The sequence below is a fragment of the Ambystoma mexicanum genome, chromosome 10, assembly GCF_040938575.1.
Source record: "Ambystoma mexicanum isolate Mex_15411 chromosome 10, UKY_AmexF1_1, whole genome shotgun sequence".
Lineage (NCBI taxonomy): Eukaryota > Metazoa > Chordata > Amphibia > Caudata > Ambystomatidae > Ambystoma > Ambystoma mexicanum.
In genome coordinates, this window is record NC_090932.1 from 939,573,104 (window position 1) to 939,594,897 (window position 21,794).

A 21,794-nucleotide genomic window follows, 5' to 3' on the forward strand; every position below is an offset into this window, starting at 1 on the left:
AAGTATGCCAACTGCATGATAACCTAGGTCCTTAAACCTTATTGGGAGACAGCTGTCACAGCAACCTAGATGTACTATTAAGGTAAAGAGTGCCAACTGTCATGGATTCACAGGATCCAAAACCGTTATTTGATTGATTGGCTACCAATTGTCATGATGTCCATCATAACCTGAATGCCAGAGCCTAACCTCCTCCCCAAAAGAGTTCCAAATGCCCAATAGGGGATGTGGCAGAACATAGTGTACTTGATGCAAGGCCCTGCAGACAGTTGGATTTCTGTAGTTACTGCAAGAGAAACCACTCGCCCTGAACACCTGACATGCTTACAATTGTGCAGCAATAGTGTCATTGGTGTACCTCTGGAGTATCTAGGAATAAATGCTCATTTTTATTGTGGGTATGCCAATAATTCGATGTTATCAATATCACTAAACAAACATGTTTTTGCACTTGCAATGTGGTGTTCTTAATATTCATAAACACAAGCACATTAATAATGCTCTCACTCCCTGGTTTTTCATTTGCATATATTTATTACCTTGCAGAGGTAATATATGAGTATTAAAAAGAATGTAATCAAACAATATACAGTTCCCTATATTAGCAATAAAGTAGTTGAGCAGATACCCAGCATCCTACTCTTCTATTCACTTCTAAAAGATGAAAGGTACCTACATTAAATTAACAATGTGTGTGTAGCCACTGTGGGAAAGGAAACTCTAAAATCACAATTGTGATGCTGTGTGAATTGCTGAGCCTGGGGACATGTAAGTTTATGAAAACCAACCCCTGACTAACCTATTGGGTGGAAAGAGTTAAAATCTCTGTCAAAGGTCCATTCTATGGAAAGTCCACTAGGAACAACCTAAAAGTGATCTAGAGCCATGGATAAAACATTACAGGTAAAGCATTTTAAATTCCTCTGCAAGGAATCCTCTCACACTTCCTCTGTGCTTTTATAGATCAAGTTATCTTGGCCAAAGAAGTGCAAGGGGCAGCCCAGGATGTCTTTATGAGCTGTGCCGATTCTCACTATCACACTAATCTCCGCGTGTAACAAGCACAGGGAATTTTGGAAGGCTTAGCTAACGAAAGTACATCATGGTGTCACTTAGTGATGCAACCATCGAAAAGAAAAGTATATGTTAAAAAACATGGGTTACAATGGCTTATTTAATCCCGCAAAACAATAACACAGTCCAAAATCTGAATTTGTAAAAAACTACAAAGTGCCAGGTTTCAGCTCCATGTGCAATTTACTGTCTCAGGCAGAAGGCATCTGAAAGAAGTGTACTTGTTGTTTACAAAACAGTTAATCTCTTTCATTTAGTTTTCCCTCCAAATTATTGAAGCATGTATTACAAATCAAAATTTGAAAAAACTGACAAAGTGCCAATTTTGGGCCAGGAGATTAGAGCAGTAATAGCATAACCATTACATTAGCTACTTGCTCTCTTACCCAGGCAGTGACCTCTTGTGGGTTGATCGGATCCTTCAAGCTCTGTCCCCATAAAGATGTGGAGTGAACTGGCCTCTTGCTGCTTCTGAAAAGTAGGCCCCTTGCTTTTTTGTGCAGCTGGTTTGTAAAGGATTGGACTTTCCCTTCAGTTCATTTGACCACCCCTGTCTCCTTGATAGTAAATCCAATCTTAAGAAGCAGGTGAATTGAGTTGAAGCCAGTTTTACTTTGTCTGCACTCAGCCCATAAACCTAGGTATGATACTCTTACAATTTCGAAACCCCAAACCTGTGCCACCCCTTTCCATATCTTATCAACTGTCCTTGATAAAGGGAAACTAGGGGCTGCTCTGCTGCCCATTTAAAACACATTTCCTGGTGCTTCAGCTCATCTCAAAAATCGTTTCCACCGGTCAGTTCAATTTTTCATTAATTAACATCGAAGTCCCTAATAGGTTAACATGAGCAACTTCATGTTAGGACAATATACAATCCCTAATTATAAATGAAGCCTGTTAGCATCTGCTTCTAATGACTGATAGAACATGAATGAGCAATTTCTCTTTGCATGATGTTCCATTTCAATATGTCACATTTCTCACTTTTTTCTGCAACATAGCTCTTGTTTGAGGGAAGTATTATTTAAACTGATTATTTTACAATTTCTAAAGCTGTGATATTTGTGCGAATGTAAATATGTTTACATGATGTTTTTATGATTCGTGTCATAGTTTTTTTGTTTTTTCTTTTTACAGGGTTAAAAAAAGAACTTTAACCTTTAACATTTAAGTTACGACTGCAACGATCTTACTAGGCCAGGTGACATTGAGATTGCGCAAGTGAAGGGGAGGGTGAGGAGAAGTGTGAGGGGAAAGGGGGAGGGGGCAGTGTAGTACATGGGATCAAGAGAAAAATAAATAGAAACAATAAATAAGAAATGCAAGGGTAAGTGCCGAAAACAAATGCCAGTGCTGGTAGGGCACTGTTGGGATACAGAAACAGCCCCACCGTTATTACATATTAATAATGAGGCCCCACACTTTCACTAAAAAGCAGGCTCTGCTTTAGTCCAGGGGCCACACAGTACATGATCATGTGGAGCGGTGAAAACGCGTTATTCTTACCCCATCACCTTCCATGAGACCCCCTATGTTTTTCATCACAGCTAGGAAACCCAGTGTTCAAGGTTGTCCACTACATGTCCTCGTTTCTGATTATTTATTCATAATCTTCCTCGTTAATTGAATTAGAATCCTTAAAATATGTATTATTTTCCAATGTTCGTAAAGGCTTGCAACATGACTTAGAGTTTGCTTGTCTCTGCCTATTTCCCAGGCTCACTCATTTTGAATCGGTGCTTCTGTGAGCAGGATCACATTCAATTTTCTCAGCTGTTTTTGCTGTTCACATTAAGGAATTCATTCTTTTTTTGCAGTCAGCTCACATTTCGGGAAGCACTTGCCAACGACTCTAAATAAGAACAATATTCTCAATGCATAATACATGAATAATACCAGTAATTGAAAATGCCCCTTAATTAGAGGCTCAAAAAGGAAGCAATACTGCTTTTTATGAGAGGCAATCATCCCTGGCAGAGCAGCACCCAGAACAACGACATATACATTTCAATTATCCTTTAAGTACTATTCTTTTTTTTTGTAATTGCTACCATCACATTATCTAATTCAGTATTTTCTCTCTAATTGACAAATATTTTCCCTACAAATGTCAAAACGCAGTTTCACACAATAACCCATTACATCTGCTGTTCTGACTCATTGCACCTACAAAAAAACCCCAGTCAAGATAACCTTTGGAATAACAGACATTCACCTAATTCACAATATACTAAAGCTAATGGCAGAAACTTTTCAATTTGCAAGTGGGAGAAACACGTAACGGACTGCATTCTCGAAGCATAGTGCAGCGTGTAGTCATACAGTCTCTTTATGTAATTTATTTATTTATTAATTCAGGCATAGTTTTTGCAAAGCGCAACTCCTCTGAGGCGAATGTTTCAGGGCACTCTAATGGAGTGTTAGTGGGTGGCAGGGGGCCCAAAACCAGCCATACAGTACAAAGGAAGCGGTGTGGGTGGGGAATTCGGTTGGGCTCAGATCACATTCTTTGCAGAACTTTAACACTTGAACTAGGATGCAATCGCTTAATTTATTTTTAGACTGGAGCGATTAAATATATATTTGTATTTTTAATACAGAAAAGATCCTAGCAGTTTTAATTATTTCTACCCCTATTATATGGAATCTATTTTGTCATGGGTAAATTCGTTACAATTGATACACTAGAATTATATTTTTAGAAAGTGCCAGTGTCTCTTTAAGAAAAGAAAAACATCAAAATTGCATTGAGAGATTTTGGTTTGGTAATTTAGTTCATCTAGCTGTCTAGCAAAAAGCTTAAAGTGTAATCTTTTTTTTTTTTTTTTTAGCAAATACGTAGGTATTGACCATATCACAAAATAAAACGCATACTACTGTGTAGCTTTAGTTTCTGAGTTATGATTTAAGTTCATACTGAACGTGTTCAGACAGCTTATACCGCCGATGTGTTATGATTGAACATTGTGTTGGGAGATTGAAATCTATTATATGGAAGGAATCAAACAGACTGCATGTGTGTGCATAGTTGGTAAGCATTTTATTTCATGGCGTGAAGGCTACTATTATACATTTTTCGGTTTCTTGGTTATTTCCAGCAGCAAGAAAAAACAACATCTCCCAGAAACCCCTGTGCTAGCCCTCTGCCTTTATGTTATTCCACCAATCTGTCTGCAGTCATGGTATATCATATCCCAGTGTGGAGAGCAAACCCTCGTTTCTTGCTGCTCCTGTCCTACAAATAAGTATTTGGCAGCAAGAAAAAACAACATCTCCCAGAAGCCCCTGTGCTGGATCTCTGCCTTTATGATATTCCACCATTCTGTCCACAGTCATGGAATATCATCACCCTTGTTTCTTGCTGCTCCCATCCTGCAAAAAAAGAAAAAGAAAAGTATTTTGGCTTTAAAAATAAAAATAAAACTATGTTACAAGGTTCATGTTTTTATTAATACAACATGTTTGGCATATATATTGCGCTGTATCTGTACATGATTGCAAAGAATTGCCATCTGGCAAGTGTGTGAAAGCTCAGGCTTTTTAATTTTAATTAATTAATAAAATGATACAGGCAATTCCATCTCTGAAAAAGTAATCTGCTAATCAGATTCCTGTTTAAAAGTTCCATGCCATAAGCATAGTGTGTATCTGTGCCCTGCTGCATAAGTCTCCTGGTCTGTAGCACCTGCTCTACCAGCGGTACCAGTGGCACAGAGCAGGTTCAAAGAGCACAGTTGCCCACCTGACAGCTGCAGTGACAGCCATGTATCTGCATTGCAGGGGCTGCATGTAAAATATACACCCCTGCACCAAAACTATGATGATAAAGCAGTAGCCCAAGATGGTGGCAGGGTAAACTAAATATAAGCTATGCCTGATTTAAGGCATGGTGCATGGCATTACTCATGGTCATTGTAGCCACATCCAATTTGATATCACACATGTGTCGGCTCCTGTGAGCTCGGCTCTGGAAGGTGATGTGTATTCTGGTCAGAAAGGCTGGCCCTGCCAAATGACAGGACAGGAACCTGAATGGCCGGGCCTCTTCTTTGATCTCTTTGTGAGGATAACTCCCTCCGCCAGAGACAGCCACTATACAGGAAGCTTTCCTGGCCCAGGCATCAAAGGAGCACACCAATTCAAAGCGAGTAGCCTCACACAAGGGTGCTGAAATCTCTAAACGCCTTTGATCCAAGTGAGAAGGGAAGAGGGCTGGGTTAGTGTAGAGAGGGGAACTGTGTAGCGTGGGGGAAGCCTTCAATTAGATGAAGTGGAGGGGGCACGAAGGAGAGAGTGCAAGGAAGAGAGAAACAAGATTGTGGAAGTCTTCCACCACTGTACAAAGCTCCTCTGTCTACACTAACCAGACTTTCTTCCTTTCTGACTTCTGATCAAAGGGCTTTGGAAATGCAGAACCCTTGTGTGAGGATACTCCCTTTGAATGGGGAATCTGATTCAGAGATGGATTTACCTGTATATTTTCATTATTTAACAAAAATGTAAAAAGTCAGGGGTTTCACACCCTTGCCAGTTGGTAATTCCTCAAAAACATGTAGAAAATTCCTTATTTTTCAAAAACATCAATGTGAAAGGTTTCCTCACTAGTGAGATAGGAGCTGCATCTATGGTGGTTGTGGCCAACATTAAAAGATAATTGTAGCTGGAACTGAGCTAGGTTCATAAAATGGGTTTGTTATTTACAGATTTATAAATCTGTGTTCAAGTAGTGAGTGCTGGTATAAGTCTCAGAAGGGTTCTGAAGCAGGATTTTTGCCATGCTCGAATACCGGTACACTTCTCAATGAGTTTGGCCCTGTCTTTAATCTTTTCTGGGTTTCTGCCGCCATGTGTAGCTCCTTAAAGCATAGCCCCTAACACTTGATGGTAGAGCTCATGAAGAAAGATACTTTTTTTACCAAGCAACATTGACGGCAAGCACGGCATCACTAACAATGGACCCTTTGGAGGAAAATAGTTAGACACAGATCATGTAATTTTGGATTCAAATTAAATTGAGTAGGACAGTTTTTAGCAGCATGACATTACTCATTGCATTGTAAAAAATGTATCTTAGATGGTTACTTCTGTAGTGCGACCTACGATAACATGGGTGATTAATGTCTCTCTGAGTGCATTCTCTGAGTGCACTGACCAGCTGGTGGAGTGTTATCCTTAAATAGCCTTCATTCTGCCAGCCGAAAGCCAGTGGATTTGAGCATCCGCCAAACTCTAAATGAGCCCCAATATATTAAACCTTCTTAGAAGAGTAGTTATTTGGATGACAGCCAGCAAGGCAAGTCACGGGATGAACATTACAGTCATCTCAGGACCGGGGTGCTACAAGGAGCATATATGGCAGGTGGCATGGGGTCAGCTTTGATCCTTCCTACCCCGATGAAGAAGTGCAATATCATGATATGGCATTCATAACGTGCCTATACACAAGTGTTTCAAGGCGCGACAAGGCAAGGTAGGGGGAACTGAGGGAAGACAAAGATAGCGATCTTATTAGGCCAGGTGACACTGAAATCGCGCAAGTGCAGGAGGGGAGGGTAAGTGCGGGGGGAGAGGGAGTGCAATACATGTGATCAACAGTAAAAAATACATAAAATAAATAAAACAATAGGTAAAAGTGCAGCCAGCTAGTGTCAAGTGCAGGAGTAAGTGCAGACATCAAGTGTCAAAAGGTGGTAGGGACTGTAGGAATACAGAAACAGCTCCCAAGTGCAGGCGTTGGCCGGGAGGCAGCGCAGGTGTGCAGCTGGCAGGGAAGGGGACCTGGGCCCAAGATCAGAGGGTAGCCAGGTGACCATTGCAGTTGCAGTCAGGAGTTAAGCAGGGAAGAGGAAGAGAGAAAGCAGAAGCAAAGAGGAAGGTCTTGAGGTGCTTCCAGAACCGGAGATGGTTCTCCTCAATTTTCAGGGAGGCAGGGAGGCTGTTTGAGAGGGAGACTCCAGCCGAAGTAAGAGATCTACCACCAATTTGTTGCTTGGAGAAGCGACTGAGCCTGAGGGAGTTGGAGGCGGATGAGCGAAGAGCTAGAGAAGGAAGATATTTAGGAAAAGAGAGTTGAAGGTATTGAGGCCCCAGGCCTCAGAAGGCCTTGTGGACAATGCAGAGGGTTTTGAACTTAATCTTTGCAGCCACTGGGAGCCAGTGCAGATTTCAGTCCTGGAGAGATATGATCCCTGGGCTTGAGGCCAAGAACAAGTCTCGCAGTCCTGTTCCAGATGATTTGCACAGGGCGGAGAGTATAAGCAGGCAGTTTTAGAAAGAGGCTGTTGCAGTTGTCCAGACTAGAGAGGACCAGATCTCTAGAGACAGTGAGCTTCTGGGGGAAGGAGAGGAAAGGAAGAATGCCTCTGAGGAGGTTCAGCTGGTAATGTGACTTCTTAGAGACGTCAGAGGTGTGAGGAGAGAAGGAGAGAGTGGAGTCGAAGAAGACCCCGAGGTTTCTAGCCTCACAGCTGGGAGAAGGAAGAGGGCCAAGAGAGGCGGGCCAGAGAGTGACAGGAAAGGAGGGAGCAGGTGTGCCGATGAGGAGAACCTCAGTCTTACTGGCATTAAGGCAGAGGTTGTTGGCAGCATACCACACCTGGATAGCAGATATCATGTCAAGAAGGAAATATATGACCATGCCCTAAACTCTCCCCAAGGGATTTCTGGTGCAAGTTTTATGCAACATCCACATATCCAGCCCCATTAGTTTGTATCCAAGTTGACCCAGGTGATGATTCTATTTATTTGTCCATTTATAAAGCACCATAGGCCCTTAGGTGAACAGGCGCTCGGACAAACAAGACACCATAACATAAAACATAAAGCAAAAACAAGAAAAAAAGAAGAACATTTATAATAATCAAATTAAACAAGAAAGCAAACAAATGGAGCACCAAAAGATACCACAAAACTAACAGCAAATAAGCTGTACATCTCATATCATTATAACTACGGCCAGCTAATTAAAAGGAGACACAAGTATATACTGAACAGCATAACATTAACATAATAGCCAAACTAGCTAATTCTTTAACTCTACAAAGACTATATGCCCCCCTGGAATCAGCCATGAAATTCCAATTAAGTAATGCAGCTGATAAAATGGAACCCTCCCTTAGCTGAGTTAGCCAGCTAGAGGTCATCCACCACAATGTGTAGGTTCAAATTGACTGACCCTTTGGCCAACCTCTCACAAATGCTGATAAACCTAGGCAGGCTACTTCTATTGCAACCTATGATAATGCAGTCTTTGTTTCCAGAGGGACACCATTCGTCAATTTGAGTTCTGAGAACAAGTTTCAGGTTTTTCAGAAATATTTTTAAGGACAAAAACAAAATAACATATATAGGAAAAAGATGAAGGTGGAATGCCCTAGGTTTCCATGAGAGGAACACAACATACTATTTCCATATGTGACACTAACTTGGCCATATGTTTCTTAAAATATGGAAGGATGTTTCTAAGGAAAGAAAGGGTTGGGTAAAATTCTGTTATTTAATATCATGGAAATTCGAATTTCACAATTCTGTTGCCTTTCTTTTAACCAAAATTGATACCAAATTGTGAAATTGTAACAATTCTGGCAGCGAGAAACAAAATTAGGGGTTTTGAGTATACTTGTTCATCCTTTTATTAATAAACCCCTACTTCTTGTCAACCCTTTCCACATTCTAGATTCCTCCCACTACATTCCATATTCCACCTATCCTTGTGATTCTAATAATCTTACATATACTTACTACACAACAACCCCCCTTTACTTATCATCTAAATTCATACTTACAAATCAGTAGCAGTTACATTTGCTCAATTAAACGAGTCGGCTTACGGACCAATCTATGCGGCCGACATTCTAAGGACGCATCTTGCAAATTAGAACTTCCACCACCTTCTTTTTTCTCTGCAGTGTCTCTAATTGAATATTGAGGTGACAGTGTGCGCCCATGGTGGAAGTAGATGCATCTGGTAATTGATGCATGTGGTGGAGCGTTTATCAATAGCACGCCGTTGATGAGAATTCCCAGTGAAGCTAATTTTGAGTTAATTTACAGAACTGTTGGTAGGGTGCCTTAGATGTGGGCCATGCCTCTAGTCCGCACACTCCAGAAGTTATAACTGCAGTGTGAGATGGTATATTTAGTATTTCAAATTCTTGACCCCTCTCTGAAGGTCCCCCTTTCTGTATTTTAGGTGCATTGAAATCCATTTATGTGATGTGACAAATTACCCCCTTTAGACGGTGTTGAAGCAGTCTACAATTTTTACAGAAGTTTCCCCTGAAGAATGTTCACCATTTGAGAATTTGGAAGAACAGAACCATGTTGGGTATCATTTTTACAACACATTTAGAATGTTCAATGTATTAGTGTAGTGTCTTTTCTGTCTGCCAAATCATGTTAGGATGTTTTAGATGAATGTTCTAGGTATTAGTTTTTGGATTCACTGTGTTCTGTGTTTTGGGTCAATTTATGTTTTTATATGAATATATATTGTTTTGAATAAATTCATATTATTTTTTTTGATACATCAAAACATACAGTCTATTTTTTACGGACGTAGTGTGCCGGGTAATCAGGGACCTCGGATGTGTGGTTGAGAGAATTGGTGCATAGTTTGGATCTATCTCCTTTATAGAATTACATAAAATTCCCCTTCTGGTGGTGGTAGATGTTGTGTTAGGTAGGGGTATTGTAATACATACCTATTTAAAACCTACCACCTTCTGACCCACCAGGCTCCAGATTCACAGGATCATCACCTAAATTCCCATGACTTGAAGTTCAAATATTTACAGGAACATTACTGTATACTCCAAAATCATCTTCATCCAAAAAAGGTAAGTCAGTGTAATTTTGCTCTCCAGGCGTTTTCCTGAAGAATTATGTATTCCTTGTTATCTCACAATCATTTCCTTCAGCAGTGACCATGGATCCTTTAACTTCTTTGATCTTCAAAAGTATTGGCCAATATTTTGAATCTCATTTCTTACGCTGTCTCTGTTGAACTAGCACAGAATCTCACACATGCAGGTGACTCTCTCCAGCCTTCCCTTTTTGCGATCTGTCCACTCCTTAATCTTTATCCTCTTCACTTTATCTCTCTCTCTGATGTCATTGTCCTCTGCAGATGAATAATCAACCAAACATGGAAGTCTCGTACGAGGCTTATACTTTATCATCAACTCTGAAGGAGAGTATCCTGTTCTCATGAGGAGTGTTACGATAACTTTGTAACATCTGAGAACCAGCCTTTGGCATTGATATGTTATCCACAATTGCCTTCTGATGAATTCTCTTTAAGGTACTCATACATTTCTCAACCATACTGTTGGCTTGAGGTCACAAGGGTGTTATTTTCTGATGCTTAAAAACCATATGTGATGCAAATTTGCCAAATTCATGACGTCGAAACAGTGGCCCATTATTCGTTTTGACCACGTTAAGGACTCCCCACTCACTGAATAATGCATCCAGCACCACTGCTACATGATGGAATGCAGTAGACGACACATGCTTCACTAAAGGAAACCGCGAGTACTCATCTAGAGCCACCAACAAGTACCCTCCTTCATCCAAAGGTCCAAAGAAATCAACAGCCACACGATTCCATGGGTCGTCAGGATGTGGCACTATCTGAAGGGGTGTTAAATTGGTACTCGATGTAACCACTTTGCATGCAAAACAGTTTTGCAGGGTATCTTCAACAATTACCTCCATACAAGGAAACCACACCTGATTTCTCAATATATATTTTTTGTGTTCACAACCCCACGGTGCCCTTCATGCGCCAGCATCACAAGAACCTTTCTCAAACTTTTCGGACCCACTAGTATGTTCCCTCTAAGAAGCACTCCTTCCTCCGTTGCTGACAGTTCACTGCTCATCTTTGCCAATCGTCGAAGATCTTTCATGTCCCCTTCTTCCACTCCTTGTTCCATGTCAAGACACTTCCACTTCCCTGTTTCGGTGAGCCAAACTGCTACTTGAATCATCGGATCAGCCTTGCTTCTCTCCATAAATTTCTCCTTTGTGACTGCCGGTGGCAAGGCATTAAGAGATAAATAAGATATATACTCCTCTGCATCTCTTTGCATTTTGGTCTCCGCTAATCCTTCTGTGTGCCTTGACAAATAATCCACAGGATTGGCCTCTTTTCCAGGTTTATGAATAATCTTATAATCATACTCCTGCAAACGTATGCCCCACCTTTCAATTCAGGGAGGCATCTTGATCCTGGAATTTCCAAACAGAGATAAAAGAGCCTGATGATCCCTAACAAGAATAAAAGGCTTTCCAATCACAAAATGATTAAACTTTTCACAGGCCCACACAGCAGTCAAACTTTCCTTTTCAGCATGAGAATACTCCTGTTCAATGTCACTCAGAGCCCTACTAGCGTATGCCACAACATGCCTTTCATATTCATGTCCCTCTGAGATCTATTTGGGGCAGGATGGCCCCTAAACCCACAGGACTAGCATCCACTATGATTTCAGTCTCCAATTTCGGATTGAAATATGCCAATCGCCTATCTCTGACCAGCTCCTCATACATTTTCTTAAAGCTTTTCACACAATCCTCATTCCACACAAATGCCACCTCCTTCTTCAATAGCTGCCTCAGTGCATCAGTCAGGGTTGCATAGTTCGGTAAATACTGTGCTCAATGTCCAGCCATTCCCAAGAAGGACCTTAACTCAGCCACATCTTTCGGAGCATCAAGATCTAGAATACTTTTCACCTTATCCGGATCCGCTCTCATTCCATTCTCTGAAAATATATGTCCAAAGAACTGTAAGCTTTGCTTGTTTACTTCACACTTCAGTCCATCGAGGGTCAACCCATTTTCCTGTAAAATCCTACATACTTGTTCCAAAGCCTCATCATGCTGACGTTGGTTGATGCCATATATCAATATATCATCGCTATAATTAAATGCATTCTTTACTGGTGATTTGATCTTCTTATTGTTTCCTGGAATATCTCTTCAGAAGATGAGATACCAAAGCTGAGCCGCTTATATCTGAACAACCCCTCATGCATGCTGAAAGTAGTTATGGGTCAGGACTCTGGATCAATCATCACCTGATGGTATCCTTGATTCAGGTCTAGTTTGGTGAATCTAGTGGCTAGGTTCAGATGTATAATCATGTCCTCAATATTGGGCCCCGGGTGCCTTTCCCTCTGTATCGCTGTATTAGGAACTCTCATGTCCATGCACAGACAGAGACGTCCACCTGCTTTGGGTACTACTACCAGTGGAGATAGACAAGGCGTCGGACCACTCTCAACTCTTTCAATGATGTTGTTGTCACTTAGTTGCTTCAACTCTTGTGACACTCTCGTCTGCAAATGAAATCCTATGCGCCTCAGATGTTGAGGAACAGGTTCAATCGATGTGTCAATATGTAGATGTATTGCATGCTTCTTCAATTTCCCAACTCCTTGAAATAATTTTTTGAAATGTTTCCTTCAACTTTTCCACATTCAACACCTCTTCTGACAAAACTCTCAGATCATGATGCTGAGACAGAATACCCTGTATTGTTTCTGACTGCTTAAACCTCACATCAATGAGTCTCAGTTCTGTGGCAGGCATCTGTCATGGCCATTGGACAAGGGTCCAGGCCTTCCTCACCCCCAGGGTCCACCCCCAGGGTCCAAATGGACCCAGTCCTACTGCCTCTGGCCGGGCGTGGCCATAGACTATCATGGGAAGGCACATGCAAGAGTCCCTGGGAGGGGCAAGGTGGAGCCACAAGGTGGGGCCAAAGGGTGGGGCCAGGGAGAGCCTATTTAAGGCCAACCCACCCACATGCCTCCGCTTCGCGTTATTCTGCTTTCAGCAGCGTAACGCTTACCGCTGCCCTTACATGTTCTTCATCTCGTCGTGCATCCACTTGATTCCAGCTGCTCCATCGCTGAAGACCATCTAACCTGGATCCCGCTACTTCATCGCGGAAGACGCATTTGACCAGATTCTGGCAACTCCATCACTGAAGGCACACCTTACCCGATTCCCGCTACTCCATTGCTGAAGGCGTATCTTACCTGATTCCAGCTACTCCTTCGCTGAAGGCGCCTCTTACCTGAATCCAGCTACTCCATCGCTGAAGGCATATCTCACCTGATTCCAGCTACTCCATCGCTGAAGGCGCCTCTTACCTGAATCCAGCTACTCCATCGCTGATGGCGCCTCTTACCTGCATCCAGCTACTCCATCGCTGGGCACGCATCTTACCTGCATCCCATCGCTATCGGAGTCAGAGCCTTTCCTCACCTGATCCGGGTGTCCAGCAACGCGGAGCTCCACTTTCTTTCTTCATCTTCGCAGTACCTTCCTCCTGCAGCCGCAGAGCTGCTCCTGAGACTGCAAACTCCGCTCTACGCCACCAGTTTTCTCCTGCAAGGGAAAAAGAACACAACAGGTTAGAAACCATATAAATAACGAACGCTTGGCCACGCCATACCTGAGTCTAGAGTTCCATTATAAAGGCCAACTTACCAGCTAATTCGGGAGCTCCATCATCCTCAAGGGAATCGCTGGACTCGCTACACGACTCCGATTGGCCATCTTCACACCTATTGGGGAAGAGATAAGACATTGCAAGAATGACTATTAATAATCAAGGCAAAATACATTATAAGAAAACAAACATTAATCATAACCAAAAGACTTACCTTCTAAGTGGATTGGTCACAGCCGGTCTGGATCACCACTTCCACGGACTAATGAAGCAACTAGGTCCACTATACGCGCCCCTGCTACAAGAAGCAGGACGGAGAGCTCAGCGTTACAAAACCACAGGTGAGCTTGCATGGGAAATACTTGCGCACTTCATTTTGGCACGAGAGGGTCGAGGGAATTCACGACACCGCCACACCGTTCTCATTACCTCTCATCTTCTCTCAGGGGCAATACCAGCATCCAGAACAGCAGGCTCAGCAGCAGCTGGGGGAGAAAGTCTATCCAAGGCAGCCAAGTCGAGGGAAGGCTCCAACAGTGCCCCAACGTCCCCGTAGAGACCAGGTGAGCCTAACAGAATGCGAAACCTCTCTGAATCTCTGCCTGAGCATTATGGAATGCCTCAAGACAAGAGACTAATTCCTTGAGGAGAGACCTTATTGTAGCCCAAGAATGGACAGATGATTTGGCAAGGCAAATGCTCCAGGCACACGCAGGACAAGTTCCGTTACCCGGGATTGCACCAACTCCTTTGCCTCAACCATCACCACCAGTGCGAGTGGTACTTCCAGGGGCAGTCCCACTGGCTCCACCAGAACACTTCTTCGGCGACCCAAACAAATATGCTCTGTTCATGAACCAGTGCCGTCTCCACTTTTTGTGCTGACCAGGAGCCTTCCCTAATGACAGCGCATGGGTGACTTTTGTACTTTCCTATTTGGGAGGCTGTGCAGCTGACTGGTCCTTGCCATTAGTAACCCAGGATGATCCAATACTTCGTAACTTTGGAACAACGGGAATTGGAAAAATTGTTTGCCAGGCACACCCAAGGACAAGCATTAGACAACGAAATACTATCTCTTAGAGAAGGAAACCATGATTTATTGGCTTACATTGCCACCTTCCACTGTCTCATTGCACAGACTAATTGGCCTGAGGAGAAACGGACCACACTTTTTTACCGGGGGATACTTGGTGAGTGAAAAGACGTACTAGCTCAAGTGGTCAATCCACCCGAGTGTTGTGCGGAATATATCAATCTAACTGTGCAATTGAACTACTGGTTGCAAGACCGAAAGATGGACCGCACGAAGGTGGAAGGGAGATCAGTTTATATGCGACCCCTGGGACAATCAAACCAGGCCTCATGAAACCACCGAACATATGCAAATTGGAGGATTACGAACTCCCATTTCCAAGGCTGAGAGGGAAAAAGGAGACAACGACAACTTTGTTTATAATGCGGGAAGGCTGAACATTTCTTGTGAGATTGCCCTATTAAACCTCCCATGAAGATGGTAGGTGCCACGGACAATGGCAACGAAGAAAAAGAACAGAAGTCGGAAAACTCAAATGCCCGGCAAGCGTAGGGGCCCACTTGTTGAGCGGAATTAAGAAAGTTGTACAGACCTCACACCTGGTCATCCCGGTATTAATAACCCATCACCAACAACCGTCAAGTGTACATGCTCTAGAAGCCTACATCGATAGTGGTGCAGAAATTACATCTATCAGGATTTGGCCGCACGGATAGGCCTTCCACTTCAGCAAAAATCACACTTCGAAAACGTTACTGTCGTGGATGGCTCCCAGCTGTCTTCAGGGCCAGTAACTCAACACACCGATAAGGTAATGCTAACATGTCAGGATGGTCACCAGGAAAGCATCTCGTTTGATCTTATAAGGGCCCCCCAGTTCCAAATGATCCTAGGAATGCCGTGGCTTGAAACCCATAACCCAAGGATTGACTGGCACACAAGAAAGCTGACCTTCCCTCAAGAATGTGCAAAGAGCTGCTACCATGGGGACGTGAGGAATCTACAACTCAAGTGGCAACCCATCCTAGGAATTTATGGTTCATTACCTTCCGAATATCAAGATTTTCGGGTGATTTTCCAAAAGGAACAAGCTAACACCCTGCCTCCACACAGAACTTACGACTGCCAAATCGATCTGGTCCCAGGGGCACAAATTCCCTGCAGTAGAATCTATGCTCTGACTGAGCATGAAAATCAGCACCTAAGGACATATCTAGATCAGTACCTAGCTAATGGGTTCATCCGCCCGTCCAAGTCCCCAGCCTCCTCAGCTCTCTTCTTCGTGCCAAAGAAGGAAAGGGACCTCAGAACTTGTATAGATTATAGGGCGTTAAACCAGATTACCGTGAAGAATAGATACCCTCTGCCACTCATTCCCGAACTACTTGACCAAGTAAAGAATGCTCAAACCTATACAAAATTGGACCTACGAGGAGCTTACCATTTGGTAAGGGTAAAGAAAGGCGACGAATGGAAGATGGCATTCCAAACCAAATACAGACTTTTCGAGTACCAGGTCATGCCCTTTGGGTTATGGAACGCACCAGCAGCATTCCAGTTATTTATGAACAATGTACTACACAACCTGCTGGACGTCTGTGTCCTTGTCTACATCGACGACATCCTCATCTATCAGCATCCAAGGAAGATCACCTGGGCCACGTAAGGGCCATTCTGGAAAAACTCCCGTAAGCATCGGCTGTTTGCCAAATTGGAAAAATGTTTTTTCCATGTCACGAAAGTCGAGTTCTTGGGCTTCATGCTTACCCCATGAGGGGTGCACATGCACACTCGTAAGATGGAAGCTATTCTTCAGTGGCCATCCCCAACAGAGCGTACTCGAGTTTGCCAATTTCTACCGCCGATTCATCCCGGGATTTTCTCAAATCCTTCATCCTATCACTTCTTTATTAAGAAAGAATAAAATGTTTTCTTTGACTCCCGACGCCGAAAAGCCCTTCCAGGAATTGAAATTGGCTTTCACTTCAGCACCCATTCTTGGGCATCCTCGTCCCGATATGCCCTATGTAGTTGAGACCGATGCCTCCAGTGTGGCCATGGAGGCGGTATTATCACAAAGGGACCCGGACACGGGGCAGTTACATCCCATAGCATTTTGGTCCCATACGTTTACAGCACCAGAAATGAACTATGCCATAACAGACAAAGAATTATTGGCGATCAAAAGAGCCCTTAAAACCTGGAGACACTACCTCCTGGGGGCTAGACATACTGTCACCGTTATCACAGATCACCGAAATTTGCAATATTTAAAAACTGCCAAGGCCCAATCTTCTCATCAGCTTCGCTGGGCTCTTTTCTTTGCGGAGTACGATTTTGTGATCACATACCGAGCATGAGTGCGTAACGGAAAAGCAGATGCTCTGTCGCAAATGGGAGAAGACAAAGACACTTTTATACCATCAGAACCAGTACCCATCATTCCGGAAGAGCGAATCCAAAATAAGATCGCAGTAACCGCCTGCTGGGAAGATTTGAAGGTCGACGTCCAGTCTCAAATGGACCAAACCGCCCAACAAGAATGGTTAGACAAGGGAGACCAGTACTCCATCACGGATAATTTACCCTATTTCCAGGGGAGACTATATATTAGAGACAAAGAAACTCAAAATAGGATTATAGCAAATTACCACGAGTCATTAGTGGAGAGACATCCCAGGATTACGAAGACACAAGTAAAAATCAGGAAGAATTATTGGTGGCCAACCTACAGAAAGGACGTGGCCCAATTCATTGCAACCTGAGGAGTTTGTGCACAACAGAAATCCCAAAAGTCAAGTCCCACAGGATTATTGCATCCTCTGGCTATACCACCAGTTCCTTGGCATACGTTATCCAGGGACTTCATCACAGAATTACCTCCCTGCAATGGCTTCAACACAATTTTAGTGGTGGTAGATTTATTCTACAAGATGGCACACTTTATTCCACTAAAAGGACTTCCTACTGCTGGAACTCTGGCTACTGTATTCCTAGAACAAGTAACCAAATTACATGGTTTCCCTTCGGTACTGATTTTTGATTGAGGAACGCAATTTGTCTCAGCCTTCTGGAGGAGTTGTTGCAAGATAGCGCAGATCGATCTTCGCCTGTCCACCAGTCACCATCCCCAAACCGATGGTCAAACTGAGAGGACTAATCAGAAGTTAGAGCAATACCTGAGATGCATGCTGCCGCAGATGGAAGTATCCTGGAAGGATGTTCTTTGGTTAACTGAATTTGCATACAATAATATCCACACCAGTACTGGACAAACCCCATTCTATATCATGAATGGTCAGCATCCACGGACGTCCTCCTTTGACCCACTTGACGAGCTAAAAATGCCGGCAATCACCTCTCTACATAAGACTATTACTCAAACTATTAAGCAAGCAACCAAGAATTTAACTAAAGCCGAGGAACAACAAAAGAGTTTTCTGACAGGCATAGATGGGAAGCGACGCGCCACATTTTCAAATTGGGGACAAAGCATGGTTGGCTGCCAGAAATAAACCATTAAAAGGACCTCAGGTCTTTCGTCCCAGATATCTCAGACCTTATCCCATCAAGGCCATCATCAACCCGGCGGCAGTAAAACTAGATTTACCTGCCAATATGCAAATTCATCCAGCATTTCACATTTCCCTCTTGAAGCCTGAGACTAGGATCAAAAAACCACCTGAGCCTGAAGTTATCGAAGGAGAACTGGAGTACGAGGTTAAAGACATCCTGGATTCTAAAATAGCACCATCAAAACTGTACTATTTAATCGATTGGGAGGGTTATGGACCTCAAGATCGCACTTGGGAACCTGTGGAATTTGTTCATGCACCTCGACTAATCAGGAGGTTTCACCATAACAACCCCACCAAACCTGGACTGGGGAGAGGAACGCCCATGAGAGGGGCCTTGCGGGGGAGTGCTGTCATGGCCATTGGACAAGGGTCCAGGCCTTCCTCACCCCCAGGGTCCAAATCGACCCAGTCCTGACGCCTCTGGCACCAGGCTCATGGAAAAGTTTGCTTTGCACACTCTGTGCCTAGGGCACGTGCATCAGGGCCGGGCGTGGCCATAGACTATCATGAGAAGGCATGTGCAAGAGTCCCTGGGAGGGGCAAGGTGGAGCCACAAGGCGGGGCCGAAGGGAGGGGCCAGGGCCAGCCTATTTAAAGCCAACCCACCCACATGCCTCTGCTTTGCATTTTCTGCTTTCAGCAGCGTAATGCTTCCCGCTGTCCTTACCTGTTCTTCATCTTGTCGTGCATCAATTGATTCCAGCTGCTCCATCACTGAAGACCATTTTACCTGGATCCTGCTACTTCATTGCGGAAGATGCATCTTACCAGATTCCTGCAACTCCATCGCTGAAGGCACACCTTACCTGATTCCAGCTACTCAATCGCTGAAGGCGTATCTTCAGTGATTCCAGCTACTCAATCGCTGAAGGCACCTCTAACCTGAATCCAGCTACTCCATCACTGAAGGCGTATCTCATCTGATTCCAGCTACTCCATCACTGATGGCACCTCTTACCTGAATCCAGCTACTCCATCGCTGAAGGTGCTCCTTATCTGATTCCAGCCGCTCCATCGCTGGGCGCACATCTTACCTGCATCCCATCGCTATCGGAGTTGGAGCCTTTCCTCACCTGATCCGGGCGTCCAGCAAAGCGGAGCTCCACTTCCTTTCTTCATCTTTGCGGTACCTTCATCCTGCAGCTGCAGAGCTGCTCCCAAGCCTTCAAACTCCGCTCTACACCTCCAGTCTTCTCCTGCAAGGGAAAAAGAGCACAAAAGGTTAGAAACCATATAAATAACGAATGCTTGGCCGCGCCATACCTGAGTCTAGAGTTCCATTATAAAGGCCAATTTACCAGCTAATTAGGGAGCTCCATCATCCTCAAGGGAATTGCTAGACTCGCTCCACGACTCTGATTGGCCATCTTCACACCTATTGTGGAAGAGATAAGACATTGCAAGAATTACTATTAATAGTCAAGGCAAAAGACATTATAAGAAAACAAACATTAACCATAACCAAAAGACTTACCTTCTTAGTGGATTGGTTGCAGCTAGTCTGGATCACCACTTCCATGGACTAGTGAAGAAACTAGGTCAACTCGGAGAGCTCAGCGTTACAAAACCACAGGTGAGCTTGCATGGGAAAACGCTTGTGCACTTCATTTTGGCACAAGAGGGTTGAGGGAATTCACGACACCACCACACCATTCTCATTGCCTCTCATCTTCTCTCAGGGGCAATACCAGCGTCCAGAACAGCAGGCTCAGCAGCAGCGGAGGGAGAGAGTCTATCCAAGGGAGCCAAGTCGAGGGAGGGGTCCAACCGTGCCCCAACGTCTCCACAGAGGCCAGGTGAACGTAGAAGCATATACCCACAAAGACGTCTTTATGACGTGCATATTAATTGGTACACAGTGTCCTTCATTAATCAGATCACACTGAAATTGCTCTTTAGACAACAGTGGCTGTTTTGCTCCCCGTTAAAAAATGTGGGCTATTGATGACTGTAGGGGATATTGATCAGCAATCCTTTCATACTCCTCCTCACTCATGACATTTAGGGCCTCATTACACGGTAGGCGGTAAGGGTTTACCGGTACCGGTATTTTACCGGTAAATCCTTACCGCCTTACTACGAGGTCCCTTTGCGGGTTGGGGAATTTAACGCCTGCTTTTTGCAGGCGTTAAAAACCAACCCGCAAAGGGACCAGTGGAGCTAATTACGGTACCGCAATTTGCGGTACCGTAATTAGCGCCTTCCCCATTCCCATAGAGCCCTATGGGGCAAAAATGGGAATGGGGAAGGGCAATGGTGGAAGGGGGAATTACCGCCCCACCATCCTTGGAATGGGGTGGTAATTCCCCTTTCCACCAAGGCGGTGCTGGTATTTTACCGGCATGAACCATGGCGCTATTAGTGCCATGGTTCACCGCCTTCCGTGTAATGAGGCCCTTACTGTTGCACCAGTATCTACTAAAAATCGTATGTCTTGTCCACACAAACTCACTGTTACTTTTATGGCTGCTTTACCATCTGCTGTGTCATATATTAACCTCACGTATTCTTTGCTATACCTATCATATTCTTGAAAATGATCTCTTGTCAATTCTTCTTCCTAACAGGGATGGGTGGATTTTCATAAGGGTCTCCATACTGTATTTCTTCTTGGCCCTGAATATGACATGATCCCATGGTTTGACTGTGTTCTTGACCACCCTGTTCTGTTGCTTCTATCTGTAAATTGTCTATAGCTCTGACAAATCCCGGTTGAGTCCCTTGTTGATTTGTCTTTGACAGCACATTGGGTCTTATCACATCTCTTTCTGGGTATGTTCGTCCCCCAAAATTTATCTGACCATCATATCTCCTACAAATAAACAAATACAAATATACTTGATATCATCTGTGTATTCTAACGGTTTGTTGGCAGCGTCATTCTTTTTCAACACATCATCTGAAAATGATTCTCCTGTCCACATCGTAGGCACAATTGAACTAAGGCAGGGCATGGACCCCTGTGTGGAAATTCAAATACACATCTGTACCATTGGGGGTCATTACGAGTTTGGAGGTAGCTATGGTGCAAATAGCACCATGGCTGCCTCCAAACCCATGTCCGGGTTCACTGAATGAGCACTTACCGGGTCATTCCAACCCTGGAGGACCCGGTAAGTCCCCATTCAGAAAACCATTCCCCATTCCCGTTCGAGCCCCCATAGGGCTCAATGGGAATGGGGAAGGAGCTAATAGCAATTTGCGGGCCCGTTATTAGCTCCATGGTCCCTTAACGGGTCCCGCTAAAACATGCTGGTAAAACCAGCCGGTCCTGGTGGGACCCGCTAAGTGACCTCGTAATAGGGTGGTAGGAGGTTAACGGCACCGGCACCCTTACCGGTGCTGTTAACCCCCTACCCCCAGGGTCATAATGACCCCCATTGTCTCTCCCCCACACCTTTGCGGACTGATCCCGGTGTCAGACCAGCATATCTTCTTTGTCATTGTGTGTTTTGATTTACAGTAGCAATGGTGCCCATTCTCTTTGGGTTTTCAATATTTGCCACGGGTGTGTCCACCCTTTCATAGATTCTTGCAAGCTCCAATACTTCTTTTAACGACAGGGTTTTTTTAGCAGATGCTTTCTGAATTGAGATGACAAGCACCCTTCAACGACCCTTAACCTTATTGCCTCATC

The 21,794-nt window shown here is 43.9% G+C and overlaps 1 long non-coding RNA gene across 1 annotated transcript in view; it reads right to left on the minus strand.

Annotated features, from left to right (window-relative positions):
- Window positions 1-4,096: 4,096 nt before the first annotated feature.
- The window catches only part of LOC138493259 (uncharacterized), a 149,225-nt gene continuing 131,527 nt past the window's right edge, over window positions 4,097-21,794 (minus strand). Inside the window, exon 4 of the long non-coding RNA XR_011276334.1 lies at window positions 4,097-4,449. This is a non-coding gene — a long non-coding RNA (uncharacterized lncRNA). The remainder of the gene's footprint in view (window positions 4,450-21,794) is intronic.